Source organism: Panthera leo, chromosome B4 (genome assembly GCF_018350215.1).
Source record: "Panthera leo isolate Ple1 chromosome B4, P.leo_Ple1_pat1.1, whole genome shotgun sequence".
Taxonomy (NCBI): domain Eukaryota; kingdom Metazoa; phylum Chordata; class Mammalia; order Carnivora; family Felidae; genus Panthera; species Panthera leo.
Window position 1 is genome coordinate 104,502,395 of NC_056685.1, and position 22,592 is coordinate 104,524,986.

The window sequence follows — 22,592 nt, forward strand, 5'->3', positions numbered from 1 at the left end:
TTCAACAATGAGTACTAAATGACTAGTAGATACAATATAGAATCTCAGAAAAAACAACGAATAATTTAGGCAAAGATTTGGGAAGTAGGTAGAACCTAAACTTGGATTTGAGAGATCAATGAGAATCAGAGTTTTAACGTAGAATTATCAACATTTTTTAGTATCTTTCTATTTCCCTAAGTATAATCAGAAAAAAAAATTCTGAAACTATATCTTTTTAATGAAATAAAAACAAAAGAGATATGGAAAAGCCAATGAATTAATCCAGAGGTTGTGACAGTCTTGAGAGGCAGGTCCTGAAATGTAAGGTTCCTTGCTTTCCTGTAATACAAAAACCATTATTTTTTCTCAGTGGCTTAACAAGGATGTATTGAATATGTCCCAGATACATGCAAATACAGACATATTCCATTGGACAATGTGACAGTGAAGAGGCCTTCAATGAGATCCAACATGTCATTATTTGCTAACATTTTAAGATACTCAGTCGGATTCACTCTGAAACTTCTTCCAAGTACTTTTTCTTGCAAGTACACCAAAAAACTGAACTTTGTCGGCTACTTTGTATGTCATGTTCTGCATTCATTGCCATGGTAGTAATCATCCTAGTAGATCTTCCATGAAACTTGGTAAATGCTAAGATTTCTTCTCTAAAAACTGTTATCATAATCTCCTCACTCTATTTGGCTGTTGTGAGTCTGTAAGTATGCCAAGTATTTTTAATCATAAGTCCAAGCCTATAAAATTCCAAATTTGGTATTCCTTATACTTGTAAACATTAGCTTGATGTTTATGGAGAAAAATCAATGACTCTTCTTCAGTGATTGAGTCTCACCTAAATAAGAGCTATAATTTACTGAAATTCAATTAATGACATTAAACTTTAGTACACGTATTACACAAAAGAGTGAGTTCCTTGATTAAATGTTTACCATCTAATGATGTCCTTCATAATAAGTAGAAGTTAGTTTAGGAGGCTAGATAAATTTTGTTGTATAAGCAGTAATGTTTTGGGTGATTTTATATAAATAATTTACACTAAGGTTAAATATATACAATATGTTTTACTGTTTCAAATGACTGACTCGGTATTACACAATGAAACAATTACCACAGATCCCAGTCCTGTGTCTGCTCTCCATTAGCCTATTCAGATCCTTTAAATCTATATTCAAATTATTATTATTCTAACTTCATTAGAGAAAACCTGTGCATTGGTCAAATGGCAAGTGACAGAAAATCAATTCAAACTAATGTAAAGAAAAGAAGAGACGAGAGAAAAAAGAAAGGGAAAGAAAGAAAGGGAGGGAAAGAGAGAGGATGGAAGACAAAAAAATTAATGGCCAACTAAATGGTCTTGGAGTAGATTATGCTTCCTTCGGGCATAAATGGATTCAGATGTTCAAATATTATCAGTCTCCATCTCTCTCTCCCTCTCTCTTTCTTGTTCTCTCTCTCCCCACTAGATTTTCTTGAAAGATAGACATTGTTGGTACAACTCCACTTTATTTTTTTAATATTTTTTTATTTTATTTTTTTATTTTGAGTGAGAGAGAGAGAGAGAGAGAGCAACCAGGGGAGGTGCAGAGTGAGGGAGAGAGAGAATCCCAAGCTCTCCACACTGTCAGCATAGAACCCAATATGGGGCTCAAACTCACAAACTGTGAGATCATGATCTGAGACGAAATCAAGCGTCAGACACTTAACCAACTGAACCATCCAGGCACCCCTACCCCAACCTTATTTTTAAAGCTTGAAGTAAATTAAGTCCACAAGAGACTCTGATTGGTCTAGTTTACATCGCATGTTCAAACAAACCTATTATTGTAAACTGAGCGATGGAATACTCTGTCCAGAGACAGCATCACAGACCCACTCTGTTACCAGATTTAACAAAGCAGTGGGATTAAATATGGCTAATAAACTAAAAGTAATATGTAACATTACGGTTTATTTAGTGCCAGGCATATTTCTGCATATGATCTCAAGAATTAAATAACACAATAAACTTGACATATCAGTGCTATTATTATTCTCTTTCACAGGTGAGGAAACTGTGGGATAGAAGGACTGAGAAAGTGACAGAGCAATGAGGAGCAAAACCGAGATACAATTCAGGTATTCTGACCTTATAATACTGTCATTTAATAAACATCATCAAACAATATTGCATGATTTTCAGAGCCTTCTATAAAATTCTTTGACCAAAAATAATAAGACTCTTAAGAAATCTAAAACTCTGAACCTTAGAGCTCCTATTGTCACCTACATTTTTCTAATATATATATATTTCTAAAATATATATATATATATATATATATATATATGGGAAAACTTTATATTAATCTCCTGATTTTAACCATAAAAACCACATGGGAAAAAATCCAGTTCCCCAAAGAATAAGAAACATTATACAAATAATTTTCAAAAAGGAAAGTGATTCTCTGAGGCATTCACTGTTAGTTTAGCAGTGTCCATACCCGGCAACGCTCTAGCAGCTCAGCTAGACAACACTGGCACCCTTTGGATTCTCATCACATGTGGAAGAGAATGTATCAGGAGAATTCTGAAAACCTTTTTGAAGAAACTCCATTTATTTGATCCCAAATCCACATTCTGGGTGGTTATTTGCTTTCATCCTCCAACACAATCTCTTTTATTTTCTTCTCCCTCAACCCTCACCAAGAAGAGAATGATATCTCTTTGAGATTACATTTGAAGCTGAAAGTATATGGTTGTGTATTTCCTTATGGAAAAATTAACAGCGTATAGAAGATGAATTCTTCACGAAGGTGCTGTCACTTATAGCAATCTAAGTTGATGAAAAAAGTAAGAAAAAAAGAGAAAAAAGATAAGAGGAAGAAACCTCTAAATTGTGTGTGTGTATGAGTTGCCTGGTCTTCCATATGCATTATAGCAATTCCAATAGCATCTTTTGTGCCATTCTTTAAAAAATCGGTCTCTGTAGATAAAGATACCAAAAAAACACCCTAGTTTTCTTCTGTTTTTAATTTAAATTCCAGTTAGTTAACATCCAATGTACTATTGTTTTCAGGTGTACAACATAGTGATACAACACTTATATACATACTCTGTGCTCATCACAAGGGAACTCCTTAATCCCTCTCCTATTTCCCCCATCCCCCTACCCACCTCCCTCGGGTAACCATCAGTTTGTTCTCTGTAGTTGAGAGTCTGTTCCTTGGTATGCCTGTTCCTCTCTCTTTTGTTTCCCTTTGCTCATTTGTTTTGTTTCTGAAATTCCACATATGAGTGAAATCATATGGAATTTTTATCATGTAAATAATTATATTTATATAGGAAATATTTATGTATATTATATATGAAATATAAACAAGACTAAAAATGTATATTATATATTTTTGTATAAGAAATATTTATATATATTATATATGTACATATTTATAAATCTTTCCATACATACAAATCCTTTCATAAAATAAATAAAATTGACAGTTTATAAACACGGTGCTATGGACTGAATTGTATTGTCCCAAAATTCACATGCTGTAGCCTTAACCCCCAAAGGGACTGAATCTGGAAGCAGGGTTTTTAGGATGAAATTAAGGTTAAATGAAGTCATAATTGTGGGGTTCTTATCAGATAAGACTGTGGCCTTAAAAGAAGACTGAGTTCCCTCCCTCCCTCTCTCTCTGTCTCTCTCTCTCTTTCTACCATGTGAGGGCAAAGGGAAGAGGTAGCCGTTTCAAGCCAGAAAGAATGATCTCCCTAGAAACCAAATCTGCTGGCAACTTGACCTTGGGCTTCCCAGTCTCCAGAACTGTGAAAAATAAATTTCTACTTTTGAAACCACCAAGTCTATATAGTATTTTGTTATGGCGGCTCAAGTAGACTAAGAATATATGTATGCACATATAATACTAGTAAAAATGGTCAACATTTATTAAATGCCTACCAAATGCCCAACATGCTATTTTAAGCCAGTTATATGCATAATTGTATTTACTTTTCACAACAATTTTGTGCATTATGTATTATTATCATATCAAGGTCATATATTAAGTAATTTCTGGTATTCAGAGTAGAGCTATGATATATAGTATACCCAAGATTTAAACTCACATTAGATAGATAAGTTCAAGATTAACTAACCATAGGTAGAAAAAAATGGGAGCAAACTATTCATCATAAAAAAAAAAAATATTCCTTTAAACTATAAATGAAATGCATTGCAGAAACTGAGGCACAGAGAAAAGATGTTTTAAGTGTATTTTAAAAATCAGCCCTAGATGTCACCTTGCAAATTAATTGAAAACTATAAAATTGGTGGTTAGATATATTTTTAAAGAACACAGTTATGTTTCCTTTTGAAATTTATTTTACTAACTAATTACCAACCTACTTCAGTGCTTTACTTAGAAGCAGTTCAATGCTTTTACAAGAAAGTGCCTACCATTTCAGGAAAAATGTAAGTGTTGGGGTATTAAATAAATGTTAAAAATTATCCTAAGTATCATGGCTTCTATTTTTAGCATGTAAACAGATTTCTTCTGCATAATGTTAAACTGAACACAACTTTCTTATCATCTGATTTTCTTATTTAAAGAATTTACTGAGTTCTTATACTTTTAGGCTGAATTCTCTTTTGCACTGTATAAAAATATTATATTCATTATTCTAAAAGCTCCTTTTCGATGAATTTTTCTATTTCAAATACATACATACACACATGCAACCACACTTAACATTATCAAAAAATTTTTAATGTTGAAAATCTATTTGGCATTTATATTATAGGGAAAGATTAATAATGTGAGTATACCACACATAAAAAATTTCCAAATAATTAACTATATAGTCAGCTCTCAAATATTTACACTAATATTGGAATACATTGTTCAGCTAATTTAATATGCTGAACAAATTTTATGAGGTTTAAAAATATGTTTGGTTTTTTATGATATGAAATGTGCTTTAAATTTAAATTCATATTACCAGTTATCACTTGAGATCTAAAGAGGTTAATAAAATCAAAGAAACATACCTTTAAGGAACAGATATATTCATTTTCAACTGGAAGCTGACATATTTTTAATTGTATTTTCTTACCATGAAAAATCATATCAGCAGGATCGATTTTAGCTGTTTATGAAGAAAACTCAAAATAATATTGGCTTTTAAAAAGACATGGAAAGTACTAGCCATAAAAACTTATAAATTGGACACCAAAAAAATTTAATGACTTCTACTCATTGAAATCTATCACTAAGAAGATAAACAAGTGAACCACAGACTGGGGAAAATGTATTCACAATACATGCATCTGACAAATAATTGAGAGAGAGAGAGAGAGAGAGAGAATGAGAATATATATACACACACACACATACAGACACATATACAGAGAGAGAGAAAGAGACAGAGAAACAGAGAACATATATATATATATATATTTGTCACTGCCCATGACTCTACACATATTCTTATCATGGGCCACACATGTGCACTGTGTAAAGATCTACCTAATGGAAGGATTTTCCCTTGCAATAGTCTTTCAAGGCCATCCCCTGAGTGAGACTATTGTCCAGCTCTCCATTTTTAACTTGCCCCCAGGTACCAAGAGAACCTGTATGTAAAGCTCAGGAATTTTTCTTCTCTATCAGCTGCTTGCAAGAATTCCTCCAATGACTGTGGGTGTGAGCTGAGAAATGGGATCAGACAATGGTGGTAGATAATGTGGGTGTCTGGGCTACCTGTTTATGCAGTTGGAGTGTGTCACTGAGTCTTGCTCATGTTCAATCTTGCTCATGTTCAAGTGCTCAGTACTTTCATCTTCTGATAGATTGGCACTGGTTTTGCTTGACCTTACAACTTGGTAGGTTTCCCATGTCTCATGATGGACAATCCTAGAAGTCACTTGATGGCTCATGGTCTGGTACAGAGACTCTATACCAGTGTGCAGGGGCATTTCAAAAACTATCTTTCAAAAGGCATGTAATTATCCACTGTAGTTAGCATGACCTTCTTCTAGAACTCTAGGAAGTTTTTGTGATTCTCCAGCTGGCTCTTCCCATAGACTCAACAGAACATGTTCTCCCACCACCATCCTCTCAATATCATAGGGCCTGTTACAGCGTTTTTACTGTTTTCTTTTTCCACATTGGTTCCTCTCGTTTAGGTTTTTAGTGTCAGGCACTGTATTTGAAAAATTGTTGGTAGAAACAATTTGGATCCTAAAATTATGTTATCTTCCTCCAGAAAGGATTAAAGTGAACTTCTAGTCTCCTAGGGGCATGAACCCACCAGGATCATCTTAACCCAATTTCAGAGATTAAGATCACTCAAAGCTAAGCTGAAATTCCCTACAAGGACCTCTCTGCTTCCACTTTATCTTTACATCCAGAGTGCAGCCCTTAGACATTCTCATGTGTACATAGCTGGGTCCAGGACTCTAATATCTGTCTTCATATCTATGTATAGCTGTTGAAAGCTCCTCTGAGTACCTCTAGTGCCTGATACGTAGTATGCACTCAATATATGTTTGTTCAATGAGTGAATGTATGAATGATTGAATGATGAACACTTAAGTATCAATAATGATGAGTGTGATTAATAAGCATGACCGACCAAAAAGACAATTGGTTCAAAATGTGTTTATGTGTGTGTGCCTGTACATGCATGCATATTCAATCTTCACAATATATGACAATATGGTAGTTAACATTATTACATTTTATGATAAGGCAACCTCAACAAAGAAAGTATGTGAGTGAACTGTCATGAAAGTAGCAATTGCCTCTGGGGATGTTTATTTTCTGAATAACTCCTGCTTACCCCTTACTACATCCAAAGACTCAAGCCTCTCCTACCATAAAGCACGTACACATTTCACTAAGAGTTCTTAATAGTACAGGAATAAAAATAAGAGTCATTGGAATATTTATATAATTATCTATAAATATTGATTTTACCCATTGTATGCATTCACTACAAACACAATACCTCAAAAAACTAAATGCAACATCATATTTTTATCTTTTAATGAAATAAAAAAGAACAGGGAGAAAACTTAATGTGCTTCAATATGAATATTAACACTTTTTTTATTTAAAAAAATTTTTAGTGTTCATTTATTTTTGAAAGAGATCGTGCAAGACACAGCGCGAGCAAGGGAGGGGCATAGAGAGAGGGAGACACAGAATCTCAGGCAAGCTCCAGGCTCTGGATTGTCAGCACAGAACCCGATGAGGGGCTCAAACTCACAAACCAGGAGATCATGACCTCAGCTGAAGTTGGATGCTTAAATGACTGAGCCACCCAGGCTCCCCAGAATATTAACACTTTTTAGTCTCACTGTCCCTAAACTTAATGATGACACATGAGAATTGTAATATGAATATTCCATTTATCACATGCAGTAACTTCAAATAGAAATCAATAATCAAAATAATAAAATTATCAATCTTTTAAAAGTCACTGTTTTAAGACAAATTCTGCTTTCCTATAAAATGACAACTTTTTGTCTATAAACTCTGCATATATCTGAAATTAATCAGTTCTATCTGATAAAATGAAAGTATAAATAACCTTTCTCTTAGCATGATTTATCAAGCAGTGAGGTTAATGCTTTGAGATGTTTTCACATTCTTCTCATTAAAAAATAAAATTGCATAAATTGTCCCAACTTTTATTTAAGTTCTGTATAATTGACATGCAATTACTTGAGGACGTCCATGGCAGCATATTTGACAAAATATTAGGCCACTTCTGTCTTCTGGAAATGCATGCTGAACCTAATAGAATCACTTCATCTATCAGGGCCTCCATTTTCCACCTTTAAATGTTGTTTTTGGACTAAATGGTTTCCCAAGGCCTGTGTACAAACCTGATACTTACTAGCTGGAAATTTTTATTAAAAATTCAGACCCAAAGACCTATCCTGGAATACTCAATCAGAATCTCAAAACCTGGAGTTTAGGAAATTCTCTGGTTGATTTCTGTTGTGCAGTCAAGTTTGAAAATCACTGGACTGAATGAGCTTTAAGGCATCTCTCACAGTTCTAACATTCAGTGATTCTGTTTTTTATGTTAGATAGAGAATATTATGTCAAAATCAATTTTCACATTTTCTGCAAGATAAGATATTTGTCTATCCCCACATATACAATATGGTGTGAGCAAGTTCAATTATGTTTGAAAAGATTGAATTCACACAAGCAATGAGTTTGGGGTTTCAAGGAAGGCAGTTTTTGTTATTGTTCCTCCCTCTCTCTCTCCTTTAGTTTATTGACTTCACATCAGCACAGTAATCTAGTAACTTAATCTCAGCTGCTCAATAAATATTTGCTGACTAGATGTAATTAACTTCCAGGTAAAGTCCATACAGAGTGCAAACACAGCTTTACATATGCACAACACAAATATCTCATAACTTATGAAAAACCCACAAAAATGAAACTTGGTGGAAGAAACAGCCTTTCTTTCACAGCCTCTTCTATGCATCCTTATCCTCCTAATATGCTTTCAACCATTTACTTTCATGGAAGTAAAACAAAATGGAATGACTAGAAGGAAAGACACAGGGTTCCAATCCAAGATCTGTCACCTATTAGTCATGGGGCCTACGGTGAGCTATTTCCCTCTCTGAGACTCATTGCATTCATTTACAAAATAAAAAAAAAAAAGTATTTCCTCACTTATTAAATAAGGAAAATAGTATTTCTTTACTGAATTGTTATGATCACTAAATGAGACACTACATTAATAATGGTCAGAATAAAACCTGGCACATATAAAGTACTCAATACTAGCTGTCTTATTTTCCTCACTGATTTTTATGAAAATCTTTGTACATTAAACTTAAACAGTGGACCATTATTTGAAAGATAAGTAATGTTTATAATTTCCAGCTATCATTTTCATTTGTTTTACTAAAACATATGACATTGTGTGATTGTTAGTCATTTTAGGCTCCATCACATTCTCCTATTTTGAAGAATCCTAAAATGAGAGAAAGACAGTGTGATTTTCCAGGGCCAAAGTGGCCAGTGGTGGGAATCAAAGATGTTTCTATTGTTGGAATCATTGCCATACCTTGAGTTCTGGCCATAAGTGTCAGTATATCCTAATGGTGAGACTCTGAATCCAGACTTCTTGATTTGGAATCCAGACTTTAGCATTTACTAGCTATACTAACGAGCAAGCTACCTAAATTGCTAGATTCAACATGGGAATACCAACATCTTTGCCAAGGGTACAACTGATGGTTTGAATTCTGTAATTTCTTGAAGAGTCAAGGTCACACTATATTCTATGTAGCATTGAGGGAAAGGGAAATGACACTCTCTTTAACTCACCGATATTTACTTTTTTCATGAGTTACGAAGCAGCACTGCTTGTGTCCAGAGTCCCATAAATTATGTCAAGGAATAAATTAACTAATTTTTCCCTCTAAAGAGTCTGAAAACCAATCTATTAGGCAACAAAAAATATGATACATGCTACAACATGAATAAACCTCAAAAACACTATGCTCAGTGAAAAAAGTCAAATACCAAAGACCACATATGATATAATTCACTTACATAAAATGTCCAAAAAAATTAGTGGTTGCCTAGGCCTGGGCCGAGGGGATCAGGGATGACTATAAATGGGCACAAGGTTTGTTTTTTGAGGTGAGGGATACATTCTAAAATTAGATTGTAATGATGGTTGTACAATTCTGAAAATAGAAATAGATCATTGAATGATACACTTAAAATGAATGAATTTTATGGGATATGAGTTATATCTCAAAAAAGCTGCTAAAAGAACAATAGAAAAAAATCCAAAGAGCTTATTTTGTCAAACACTCCTGGAAAAATACTACAACAGTGACAATGGTATGTAATGTTCAATTACATATAGAGTTCAAAGATAAGAGGCAGACTGAGTTGTAAAGCAAGAATGACTAACTATGAGCACATGAGAAAGTGACCCACTTGGAGCACCCAGAAATAACTTTAGGTGGGCATTGGTGGAATTGTATGTCCTGAGCAAGAATAAGGATGTGAGAATAAGAAATGTCAGTGGCTCTAACTTTGTAAATCCAATGAGTTTTTTTAACATCACTTCTTTAATATAGACTTTTAAGGTTATAAAGTTCCCTCTAACAGTTTCCACAAGTTTTGATATGTTGTACCTGTCTGCATTATCATTCAGTTCCAAGAATTTTTGCATTACCATTTTATTTTTCAACATCCCATTGGCCAAAGCAAGTCACATGGCTGTGCCTGAGATCAATAGGGTGGGGAAGTAAATTCTTCCCGTAAGGGTGGGCACGAATGAATATTTCCTGTATAAATTCTAATTGACTACATTTCTGAATGGCAAGTATAGATGGAATTCCAAGTGGAAAAAAAGGAGGGCACCAAACTGTGATATTTTGAAAACTTATAATCAGCTCAAAATGACTAAAAAGGACTGCAAGGATGGTGGTAGAGGTAAGCAAGGCCATTGTGCTCTTTCAAATATGTTGAGTACATCAGTGACAATTGCTTTGCATCTATTTTCTCAGAATTGGAAGTAAGACTAGACTATTGAATGTCTTTGCAAAATCTAAACAATAAGCTGGCACATTTCCAAAGAATTTTAAAAATAATTCACAAAATCAAATAAAGTATAACAGCTAAAATAATTTTTTAAACATTTTCATTTGCATTGTGACTTTTATAAAGTACAGTATCCAGTGTTTTTATAATGAGGCCTCACTGACAAAAATAATTAAAGTTCTTAAGAGCAGTGCTTTCTACATTGTAAGCATGCCAGACTTGTTCCAGATATCTGCAAGAGTAATCTAGAACATCGTTAGGGTTTGCAAAGGTAAGTACAAACTCACATTGTATTTCACTATAATATGCTATTCATATTGAAGTACTCAAAACAATTTTAAGCTTTTCATTGCTAATATTACAAAAAGGAAATTTGTCAGTGCAATAAATACATAAGATAAGCAAGAACTTTTTAGCAAAGTTTTTCTCTGAATTTCAGAAATTGAGTTTCAGGGAGAACTTTGTTTAGTTTCTTTTAAATTAAAAGAGAAGATACAAAATACCCTTTGTATTAGCAAAAGGGATGACCAATATCTTGTTAGGTTTCTCTTTCTTTAACATCAGTTCATTTAAATATCTCCAAATCTTAGGGAACATTTTGACTTCACTCTAACTCCTGAAGCTTGTGTCTTTTTGCTCATTTGTTAAATAAATTTTGAACAGTCTTTCTGAGCAAAGATTTCTGAAGGAATTCAGAAATATAATTCCAGATAGTTTTTATTTAACAATAGCACATATTTCTTTCCTAATCTTACAACATGTTTTAAAATTGACCTCCTGCTAACTTATTCACCTTCTTTATGCAAAATAGAAAAACATACTTCTTCCATCAGGAAGAATTTCAGCACTAACTTATCTGCTTATTGGGTGGGTTAACACCCTGAACAACTGTATGCTATGGTCCTTTGTGAAGGATTCATTTTTTAATTTGTTCAATTGTTTATTTAATACTATTCTTAAGTAGGCCACCTTATTTGCATAATAAAAATATTTTAGTGCTAAATTAAAACTATTTTCTAAATTAATTATAATGAATTACATTTTTAATTACTTCTTTTGAAGTAAAAACCCATTAAATCAATATTTAAAAAGTGTTTGATAGAATTTAGAACAGAAAAGAATATATATGTATATTGAGGAAGAAACTCTAAATTATGCTTGATAGGAGGATTTTCATATATTGAGCTTAAATTTGATGAGTTAATGGAAGTCTTTGGACTGTAAGCATGGGTGTGGTCAATATCTGCTTTGTTGCTAAAGAGTTCTAGAACTTTAGTCCAGTCACTTTATCTTCTAGACTTGTTTCTAAATCTATAAAATGAAAATGTTTTACTACATGATTTCTTATATATCTTCTAGTTCTCAGATTCTTTATTTTTATCAAATTGTATATTTAGACTCTGGAAATTTTTCATTGTAATAATAGAAAATCAACTAAGTATGAGTAACAACTAGCAAATTTTTTTTAATGTTTATTTATTTATTTATTTGAGAGAGAGAGTCAGAGTGTGAGCGGTGGAGGGGCAGAGAGAGAGGGAAACATAGAATCTGAAACAGGCTCCAGGATCTGAGCCATTAACACAGAGCCTGATGCAGGGCTCGAACTCATGAACCGTGAGATCATGACCTGAGCCGAAGTCGGACGTTCAACCGACTGACCCACCCAGGCGCCCCCTAGCAAATTTATTTGTAATCCTACTTATTTTGCAACTCCAGGACAAAATAATACTTACATAGATCAGGAGGTCAGAAAGTCAACTATTTTCTGAAATGATATAGTATCCCATGAAGGAAAGGCATACATATATAAGCCTTCCAAGGGAAAAAAAAAAAAAAGGATTTTTTTTTTTAGTTATAAGAGCCTTCTATTTTCAATGACTTAAAAAGTGATTACATAGGCAATGATAATTTGTTACAGATGTATAAAAGAAGCTGTATTTTAACATACAATTTTTAGTATAACAAAGATTAAACTTACAGTGAACTTTTAAAACGAAAAAGATTAAAGTATTCTAGTAATATGTTCAGAAGTTGATTTTAAAAATCGTATAACTCTTTAATGAAAGACTAATGACTTGTGAGCATTTCAATGACAAAATTATATTTACATTGATTGTCTTTTACCATTTTACTCATTCAGTTGATTACCACAATTCAACTTTTTATTCTGGTTACAAGGAATTCTATACAATAAATAATCAAGCCAAGTTCAAATTTGTATATAAGGAAGAAAAATAACCCTAGCACTTTAATTTTGTATTGATTACATTATAGGTTGGAGAAAAAGGCAAATTAAAAGTGCTTAACATCACTTTTATCTGTTGTCAACAGGCAATCACACTTGAACTTACTCCATTCTTTGTAATTTAAATATTTCAACTAACTCTCAAAATTCCATCAAACTAAACTCTAAGAAAATACCCTTGCAAGAAGGAAGAGGTTATATTCTTCCATTTGTCCTCCTCTTCTATGAAATTTAAAACCATCACTCATTCTTTCACTCATTTATTTATGAACAAAGTTTACTGAAAACTGACAAAAATCATTTCATGCTCACCTGTTTTCTCCTCCTCCTGGATATATAGCTAGGCCCCACTTCCCTGACTCTCTTGCATTTAGGTGTGACCATAGACTGAGTTCTGGTGAATGAAACATGGACAGAAGTGATAGCCACCACTCCCAGGAGTAGGATTTAAAACTTTCCGCATATGATTCCTGTTTCTGATCTCAACTCTAGGACCAATCAGAAAGGAATCTGCAAACCTAGAGGAAGTAGTAGCCTCAAGTTTTACAACATGATCCAAAGGACCCTATGTTAAGTCAACCAGGTAGGAATGCTATCAAGGGTCTATGACCTGAATGAGAAATCAACTTCCAGTATATTAAAACACAAAGATGCTAACTAAGGTTTATTTGGTACATCACCTATCACCATACCTAATACAAGAACCTTTCTCCCAGATGTGGAGAAGTGTTGAAGTCTAGGGAAAGAGAAATAGGAGGATTATTTCTATTTATTCATTCAAAAACTAATGTAATAGCTACCACTCAAGAGACCTAAAAGACTGAAAATTTATCACCGTGGTCCTCTCATGTCCTTAGTCTCCAACTTTCCCTTGTCTTCTCTTTTGCTAAACTTAAGTTGCTCAACTTACATCTGCTAAACCATAAAAATAATTTTTTTTTCTCCAAAATCCATTTTTGATCTCATGTCACAGAAATTAGTAACACTCTGGCTGACTCCTTTTGCTAAAGTTCTCTAGAAATCTCTACCTTTCTTCCCTCAAACCAGAACACTGCTTTGGCGTTCTCATGTTCTAGCAGTCTGATTAAAGGCTTATGTTTACTAATGTTCGGGATGACCTTCTTCTACACTTTTGCATCTCTGAACTGTATTGAAAGTAAAATAAAAAGTAAGAAGATGTAACTGCCCTCAAGAAGCTTCTCATCTATTGGGGAAAGAGAGAGGGCACAGACAAGGCTGTTTAATATAATTATACCTCTAGTCAGGTTCTGTTTAAATTGTTACAGAATTATAAATGAGTGAGCAATTAATATGCCTAGAGCTTCCTGTTAAAGCTACATTGAGAATCTGAGTCTTGGTTAGGGATTCTCTTTCACAGAGGAGAACATGCATGCAAAATAGCAAACAGCCACCAAAAATGGAAGTGTCTTGGAGGCAACTCAAAATTAGTGGGTCAAAACCAAATTCCATCTCCCAACTTCCATCTCATTAAATATCACCCAGAACTGTGCAAGCCAGAAGTCAGTCATTTTCACCCTATTATATCCCTCACTGCCCTCTATAATAAGCTATTCACTAGTTTTAATTATTTTTTAAGTTTATTTATTTATTTTGAGAGAGACAGAGAGAAACAGAGAGGGAGAGCACAAGGTGGAAGAGGCAGACAGAGAGGGAGAAAGGGAATCCCAAGAAAGCTCCACACTGTCAGCACAGAGCCCAACTTGGAGTTTGAACTCAACAAACTGTGAGATCGCCTCAATCAAGAATCAGATGCTTAACTGACTGAGCCACCCAGGCATCCCAACAAGCTATTCACTATTAACACACTTCAAATGTATCACTTATCTCCATATCCCCTGACACCATCATAGTCCAAGTTATCATCTTCTCTCGCTCAGATTATTTTAATAACCTTACATCGGATCTAACTTAATGACATTTTTCTTCTGATGTCCCCTTAAAAGTTAAAATTCTTAAAATGAGTTACAATACTCTACACAATCTGAACTTTTTATGACTGCCAAGCATCATCACAAATCTTTCTTGCTCTCTGATGCTATAACAATATTAGATTCATTTTGGGTCTTTGAAAAGGCTGGGTATCTCCTATACCAAGGCCTTTGTACATGCTGTTCCCGCTCCTTTGAGCAATATGTCTCCACCCCACCATTATCCCCACACTCTTTATTTAACTGTTTACTGTATATCTTCTAGACAGAATGCACCAAAAGAGAGAGAAGTTACTATGGAAACAATCTGACTCAGGTGAAGGCAATAAGAAATGCATTGTAGATAGAGAACTTTAAAATAACAAAAAACTCTCTAATAATTGGTCAACTTTTTATCAAAACCATATTCTGACAATTATAAAAACATAAGTAATAAAGTACTTCCCTCGATTGGGAAAGACCATTCCCACCAACCCACACCACTCTTGGTATGGAACTGCTTTTAGGTCTTAGCACTCAGAAACGTTCTCAAGAAAGCCATCCATGATCCTTTAGACCATCTCCTCTGTCATGATCCTTTGTCCATCAGAACCTACCATAATGATGGAAATGTTCTACATGTGTATTGTCTAATGAAAGTAGCCATTGGCTACATGTGGCTCTTGAACACTGGCCAATATAACTGACCAAAATGGCTGTGGAACTATATTTTTTATTTTATTTAATTGTAATTAATTTAAAGAGCCAGCTGTGGTATGGGGCAGTACAGCTTCAAATCAAACTAAATATTATTGGTAAATGTTCTGTTACTCCTTTTTAATCCCCTATGAAAAGACTCACTAACTTTTGTTCAACATTCAACAAATATTTCTTCAGCATCTATTGTATTCCTGTTACTGTTCTAGGTGCTCACTCGGAGTTTACATTCTCAGGACTTGTTTGTCTAACAAATCTTTCCTTTAAAACCCTAAGTTCCATGAGGGCAGATACTGTCTTTCTTGTTCACAGTTTTATTTTGGAACCTCACCTATACCAGTAGATGGTAGATGACACGTAATAACTGATTCATCATTTATTGTTGGAATTACTTCCATGTGTCCATGCTACAGCATGAGGAAATGTCAGAAAACCAGGCCAGTTAGGTCTACTGACAACATTAAAGAATCTTTATCCATGGGGAACTATCAAAGGTTTATAAGCAAAGGAATAATGGATCAGATTTGTGACTTTAAAACTGTCTCTGGCAATAATAAAATAATGTCTAGTCAGGAGCAGGACTTTAGCTTTTTTTCTTTTTAAGTACTATGAGACTAAAAGATGTGCTTATTTTCTTTGAATCAGAAATTTCGATATTATTACGCCTGTTGAAATTGCAGATGGAACTCTATACTTCGTGTATTTTCTAAAGCATAAATCAGCTCATATCACTCTCTTGTTCTCAACCTTTCAGTGGCTTCTCAGGACCCCCAGAATGAAATCCAATAAAATCTATGATCTAGAAGGTTTCACACACCCAATTCCTGTCACCTCTCTGACCTTACTTCTTCCTTTTCAACCCCTTACACAATGTGCTCCAGCCAAGCAGAATTCATAGCTCATCCTCGAAATGTTGGGCATATTTCTGTCCCAGGGCCATTGTACTTCTGTTTCTTTGTCTGAGAATGCTTCTTTCCATTGACAATTACTTAGGATACAGTTTCAACTACTATAACTAAAACCCAGAATTAACAATGTCTTAAGCAGAGTAGGTATTAAATTCCCTCTCATTTAAATGTCCATGTTGAGAGTTTAAGATGGGTATACAAACTACAATCAATAGGGACCCATGTTCTTTCTGTTATGTTGCCCATTCTTAAAGAGTTCCCACCTACCTGTTCAAAATGATGTTCCACTTTATACCATCATATCTTCTTCCAGCAGCAGAACTTGAAGAAGAGCACAGGGAAGACACACACTTCCGTTTTAGCCCCTGACATAATAATTGGACAAATTATTTTCATTCACAACCCATTGATCAGTCCTTTGTCACACACGACCGTTAGAGACAAAGAGGCTAATAAATAAAATCCTCATCTGGAGTAATGAAGCTAAAAATTCTACTGAGCAGTTAGGCGGGAAAAAATATTAGGGGCTAATTAGTATCTTTCATAGTCCGTTCCTTTCGAATATGCATCCTATTTTCAGTAGATAAAACACACTTGCCCTATTCCAAGGGAAATAACTCCAAATTCAATACATTCAGTGTGTCCATTACAAAGTCCAGGCTCTCTGCTTTATGATCAGTTTTCTCTACCATATCTGAAAGTGGCTGCTCATAGTCCAATAAAGAATTTTTTAAAGGCTACATACCTAAATTTCTTACCCAGATAATTAATATACAAAGGTAGAATTGGAAATAGATAACATTAATGAAAGCTTCCATTTGGAAACAGGAGGAAAATACCAGTAATCACTTGTCCATAGTAGTTATTGATTCCTGCTCTTCAAAAATCAAACTCCACACCTAGCTATGGGGATATTTATTGAATAGTTCATTTGGCTCCCCCTGGTTCTCCTATTCTTTGAGAAAATTTCTTTGTCACTGTCCTCCATGGCCCCTGGCTTCACTTCCAGGAAGTTCTTCACCTTCCACGGTCACCCTTATAATGGGATGGGAGAGTATGTCCATCATGTTATTCAAAGAAAAATGTATAGACATCAATGAATTAATTAGTAAGAATAAAGTTTAGAGTAGTGAAATTTAATATCCATTTTGAAAAATTAGGAGGAATTTAAAGAAAGTATACAGAGATAATAGAGATGGAGGCTGGAATTAGGAAAATAAAAACAAAACAATGTAGAAAGTATAAATTAAAATCAAAGATTTCTTTTTTTTCTAATGTTTATTTATTTTGGAGAGAAAGAGAGTGAGCACGAGTAGGGGAGGGGCAGAGAGAGGGGGAGACACAGAATCTGAAACAGACTCCAGGCTCTGAGCTGTCAGCACAGAGCCCAATACAGGGCTCAAACTCACGAACTACGAGGTCATGACCTGAGTCAAAATATGTCACTTAACTGACTGAGTCACCCAGGTGCACCCCCCCTTTTTTGAGACCAATAAAATAAATCAATCATATTAAAATGAGAAAGAGCAAAAGATAGACAAATATAGGAATTAGAAAGGCACACACAATCACAGATAAAAAAGCAATAAAATTATAAGTAAATCATACCTATAAATAAATGGCAACAAATTCTGAATTCAGGTGGATCATTTCCTTATAATAAATTACACATGCATACATATATGTATCTGTATATGTATATATACATACACCAGCTGATACTCAACATGCAAGTGTCCTAAAATAGCACTTAACTCTATGCTCTTTCCTTGCTTTAGTTTCCTTCATCATACTTGTCATTACCAAATATCATGTTATATACTTGTTCATCTATTTTTTTTGTCTTCCAATACACACAAATTTAAGCTTCCTGAAGGCTGGTGCATCATCTGTTGTGTTCACCAGTTTTTCTAGTGATTGGGCTAGTGCCTACACAGAGTAAGCATACAAGGAAATACTTATTAAATCAGTAAAAAAAAACATATTCTTTGTGTTTTCTCATGCATTTTTTAAAAACCTATGTTCTTTCTCACCAATGCACACATCATGTAAAATACTTAATGCATAATTTAAAAGCCTAGATTTTGCAAAGGCAACCTCCAGAATGAGACATGAAGGAAAATTGGGAATTGATTTCTTCAGTTTCCAAAAGAGGTTAAAATCCTATTTTACTTGAATTGTTTTTCCCTTATATAATGTAAGTGTACTTTTCTATACAGGCTAAAAGCAAGCTGCTCCTCACCCCAGATTAGAGGATTGGGCTTATTTAAAAAAGGAAAATCCATTAAGTTAGAAAATTAGTATTATAAGGTTCATTTCTTTCCAGATAAATATAGAACTACTATTAAAGTCTTATAGAAAGCATATTCCTAACAAGAATCTTACCAACATTGCCTTCCAAGAGAATTTAAGGAATCTACTAGACATGGCCTTCACTATAAATAACCATTAATGTCCACCATTCAGCATTCAAATGAGTTGTTTGCAATATCTTCTTTTAAAGAATTGTAGCACTTAACTTTCTGAAAAGAACATTACTTGAAAATAGGTTTTTTTCCTCCCCTATTACAATGTGTAAAATTTACTTTCTTTTAGAACAGCTGAAAATAGAATAAAGCAGATAGACAACCTGACAGAATATTCACTATCTATTTATACAAAGAAACTGAAAACGGTTACTATTCTTTCTAAATCAAAGATAAAGAAGATCGCTATTTCAGGCCTCATCCACCAACCATATTCTTTCTTTCTATCTCTCTCAAGTCAAGCAGGTTCCAGTGTCCAGGAGAAGTGAATAAGACCTTGTGTACTGGGGATTCTGAAGGAGAGAGATGATATGGACAAAAGTCAAGGTAAGAGCAGTAGAAAATTGAACTGAGAGTTAAAACTAATTTCTGAATCCAAAGAGAGCCTGGCTTGCATCTAGTCACAGTAATGTTTGTTTCTTAGAGGATTTTCCCCAAAGAATGAAGGAGAAGCCAGATGGACAGGTTGAGTTCTCTTTGTTATTTTGACTGAGATAGTGCCAGTTTGGGGAAAGATGAGGGATCAGAGAGTAAAGAAACAAATCACTTGCCAACGAACCACTAACCCATAAAAATAGCAACCTCTCTGCCTCTCACAATTAACTATCAGTGAAGTTAAGGCACTCCGGCCGTCAAACTAAAGACTGAGATGGAAAGTAACCCCATATCTAGAGAGAGACAAAACAGATTCTCAAATAAATCAAATTTCTAGAGTACAGATGCATTATCTTAATGCCCTCTCTCCTTACCACCTCCCCCCAAAATTTGGAAACTTGAGTTCAGCTTACATAAAATATTTAAAAAGATAAATATTTAAAACAATTTCTATTCAGCATTGTACTAGCAGACATAGCCAGTGCACTAAGGCAAGAAAAGTAAATTCATGGTACAAAGAATATAAAAAATCAGAAAAAAAGACGCTGAAAAATGAAAAAAAAAAAGGAACCTAACATTATTTGCAGATAACATGACAGTGTTTTAGTAAATCAATAAAGAATCTATAGAAAAACATTTTTAATTCACAAATAAATCTGGCAAGGTTGATGGACATAAGATCACTTAAAAAGTAATTGCATTTCGGGGCACCTGGGTGGCTCAGTCGGTTAAGCATCTGACTTCGGCTCAGGTCATGATCTCGAGGTTCGTGAGATCGAGCCCCGCATCGGGCTCTGTGCTGACAGCTCAGAGCCTGGAGCCTGCTTCAGATTCTGTGTCTCCCTCTCTCTCTGCCCCTCCCCTGCTCATGTTCTGTCTCTCTCTCTCTGTCAAAAATAAACATTAAAAAAAAAGTAATTGCATTTCTATGTACCATCAGCAAACATTACAAAATAAATTTTTAAATGATACCACTTATATCAGCATCAAAAATAAAATATGTCCATAGATTATACAACACCAAGAGTGAATCCTAAAGTAAATTATGGACTTTAGATATACCATTCTGAAGAAGAAATGCACCACTCTAATGCAGCATGTTGATAGTGGGGGAGGCTGTGCATGGGAATGGGAAGGCAAGGACTACATGAGAATCTTGTGTGCTTTCTGCACAACTCTTCCATAAACCTAAAACTTCCCTAAAAAATATTGTTTTAAAAATTAAATACATAGAACAATGTTTGTTCAATTTAATATCCATATAAAAGATAATACTTGATCCTTTACCTATTCTCACATATACAAAAATTAGTTCCAAGTGGAGCGTACTTGTAAAGATTCAATAGGAGGAAATAATAACTCCTCTATATTAAAATGTAAGTGGATACCTTTTTAAATAGAAGTAGAAAAGGGCTTTTTAAATAGGGGGGAAAAGCATTAATTATGAAGGAAAAGATAAGTGTGCTATAAGTGACAAAGGACTAGCATCTAAAATATATAATAACTTTACAAAAAAATAAAAAGAAAAGCCAGGGGTACTGGGTGGCTCAATTGGTTAAGCGTCCGACTCTTGATCTTGGCTCAGGTCATGATCTCACAGTTCCTGAGATCGAGCCCCACCTCAGGCTCTTCAACAGCATGGAGCCTGCTTGAGATTCTTTCTCCCTCTCTCTCTCTGCCCCGCCCCTGCTGGTGTGCTCTCTCTGTCTCTCTCTCTCTCAAAATAAATAAACATTTAAAATTTAAAGAAAACCCAAAAAGGAAAATGAGCAAGAAACTTGAAACGCAGTATATGATAGGCAGTAAGTACATGAGATTAGACATCAGGGAAATTCAAATTAAAATCTAAACGAGATACAAGTCCTCAAAGGCTAGTAGGAGTAAATTTAAAAAGTTTGATAATACCAAGTATGGACAAGGTTGTAAAGCAATAGAAACCTTCATACTCTACTGGTAGGAATATAAATTGGTACAAGCTGATGAGAGACCATAAGGCCAGCTGAGGGCAAAGCACAAGCGAGTACAACTACCCACCCCCATCCCCCAGGTGGGATATGTGTGATACTCCTCATGCATTCCTGACTGCCCAAGAAAAAAAAAAGGAAAGAAAACAAATGATCAACTGATAGAGCTCACAGTCATAAAGGACAGGAGTCTCCCTCAGTTTACAAATGTCTTAGTAAATTATAAGAAAAAGGCAATCATATCAATAGCCTAATCTCCAGAAACCTATGGACTCAGTTTCCTAGAGCCCTTATATCACTCTCTCCTCCATAGTGATGCAGAAAACAAAGGCAAGAAGGAAATGGCAGATAAAATGGAATTGTTTTATAACCTGCAGCCCATTGATAAACACTTGAGGCAAATACAGAGTATAACACTTCACCAACAACTCCCTACTGTCATAATGTTAATGCCTTACTAGAGGGAAAATAACCTTAGCTTGGTAATAGCAAAGCCACGGGTATCTTATGAGTCCTCTTTAGCATATTAACGTCCTTCTGGAGGCCTCCCTTTTGCCTTCCCTCCCCCAACTCCATAGTATATAACCAATCACTCTTTACAACCCCAGTGCAGCTCTTTCTGCCCATGGGTCCTGTCCCCGTGCTTTAATAGAATCACCTTTTTGCACCAAAGATGTCTTTAAGAATTCTTTCTTGGCTGTCAGCTTTAAACACCACCATCACTCCAAAACCTCATCACAAACCACATTAGAAAACTGGTAGTATGTACTAAAGTTGAACGTAGGCATCCCCTATAACACTGGTATTCCACTACTAAGAGTAAAGTGAGATTAGCCTGACCATAAATCAAAATGCTCATCATGCCTGAACAGATGTTAAAATTAATATAATCAAATTATGTACTACCGGCATGAGGATATGCCAATAAATCAGTGAAACAAAATAAAAATCCCGAAACACTACCCCAGAAATAGTATTTTAATTCAGTAAGAAAGAAGAAAGTTTATTTAATCAGTGGTGTTGGCAAATTGGCTTTTCCCCCTAGAACTCCAATTCACAGCATTTGAAAACAAAATTAAAAATTTAAGTGTAAAATGAATAAAAGTATTAGAAGGAAACTTAAAAGGCTGTACAGTATTTAAAATCTAGTGTTTGAGAAGACTTTTATAAAACCAATATAGGAAATAGATTTTTTGCAACTTGATACTAAAATATCAAAAATGAAAAACAAAGAGGTGAAAAAGAGGTATATGATTAAAAAGGCAGACCTAGGCCAGCCGACTCCATTTTGTTCTGTGTCCTCCATCTTGAGTGACTATGTTCTCGACTGGCCCCCTTTCTGGGAAAACCGCAGAAAGC

The 22,592-nt window shown here is 34.6% G+C and overlaps 1 long non-coding RNA gene across 1 annotated transcript in view; it reads right to left on the bottom strand.

Annotated features, from left to right (window-relative positions):
* Window positions 1–253: 253 nt before the first annotated feature.
* LOC122224872 overlaps window positions 254–22,592 on the bottom strand; it is a 60,537-nt gene continuing 38,198 nt past the window's right edge. The window contains exons 2-3 of the long non-coding RNA XR_006204971.1: window positions 16,637–16,734; window positions 254–321 (exon numbers count right to left, since the gene is read on the bottom strand). This is a non-coding gene — a long non-coding RNA (uncharacterized LOC122224872). The remainder of the gene's footprint in view (window positions 322–16,636; window positions 16,735–22,592) is intronic.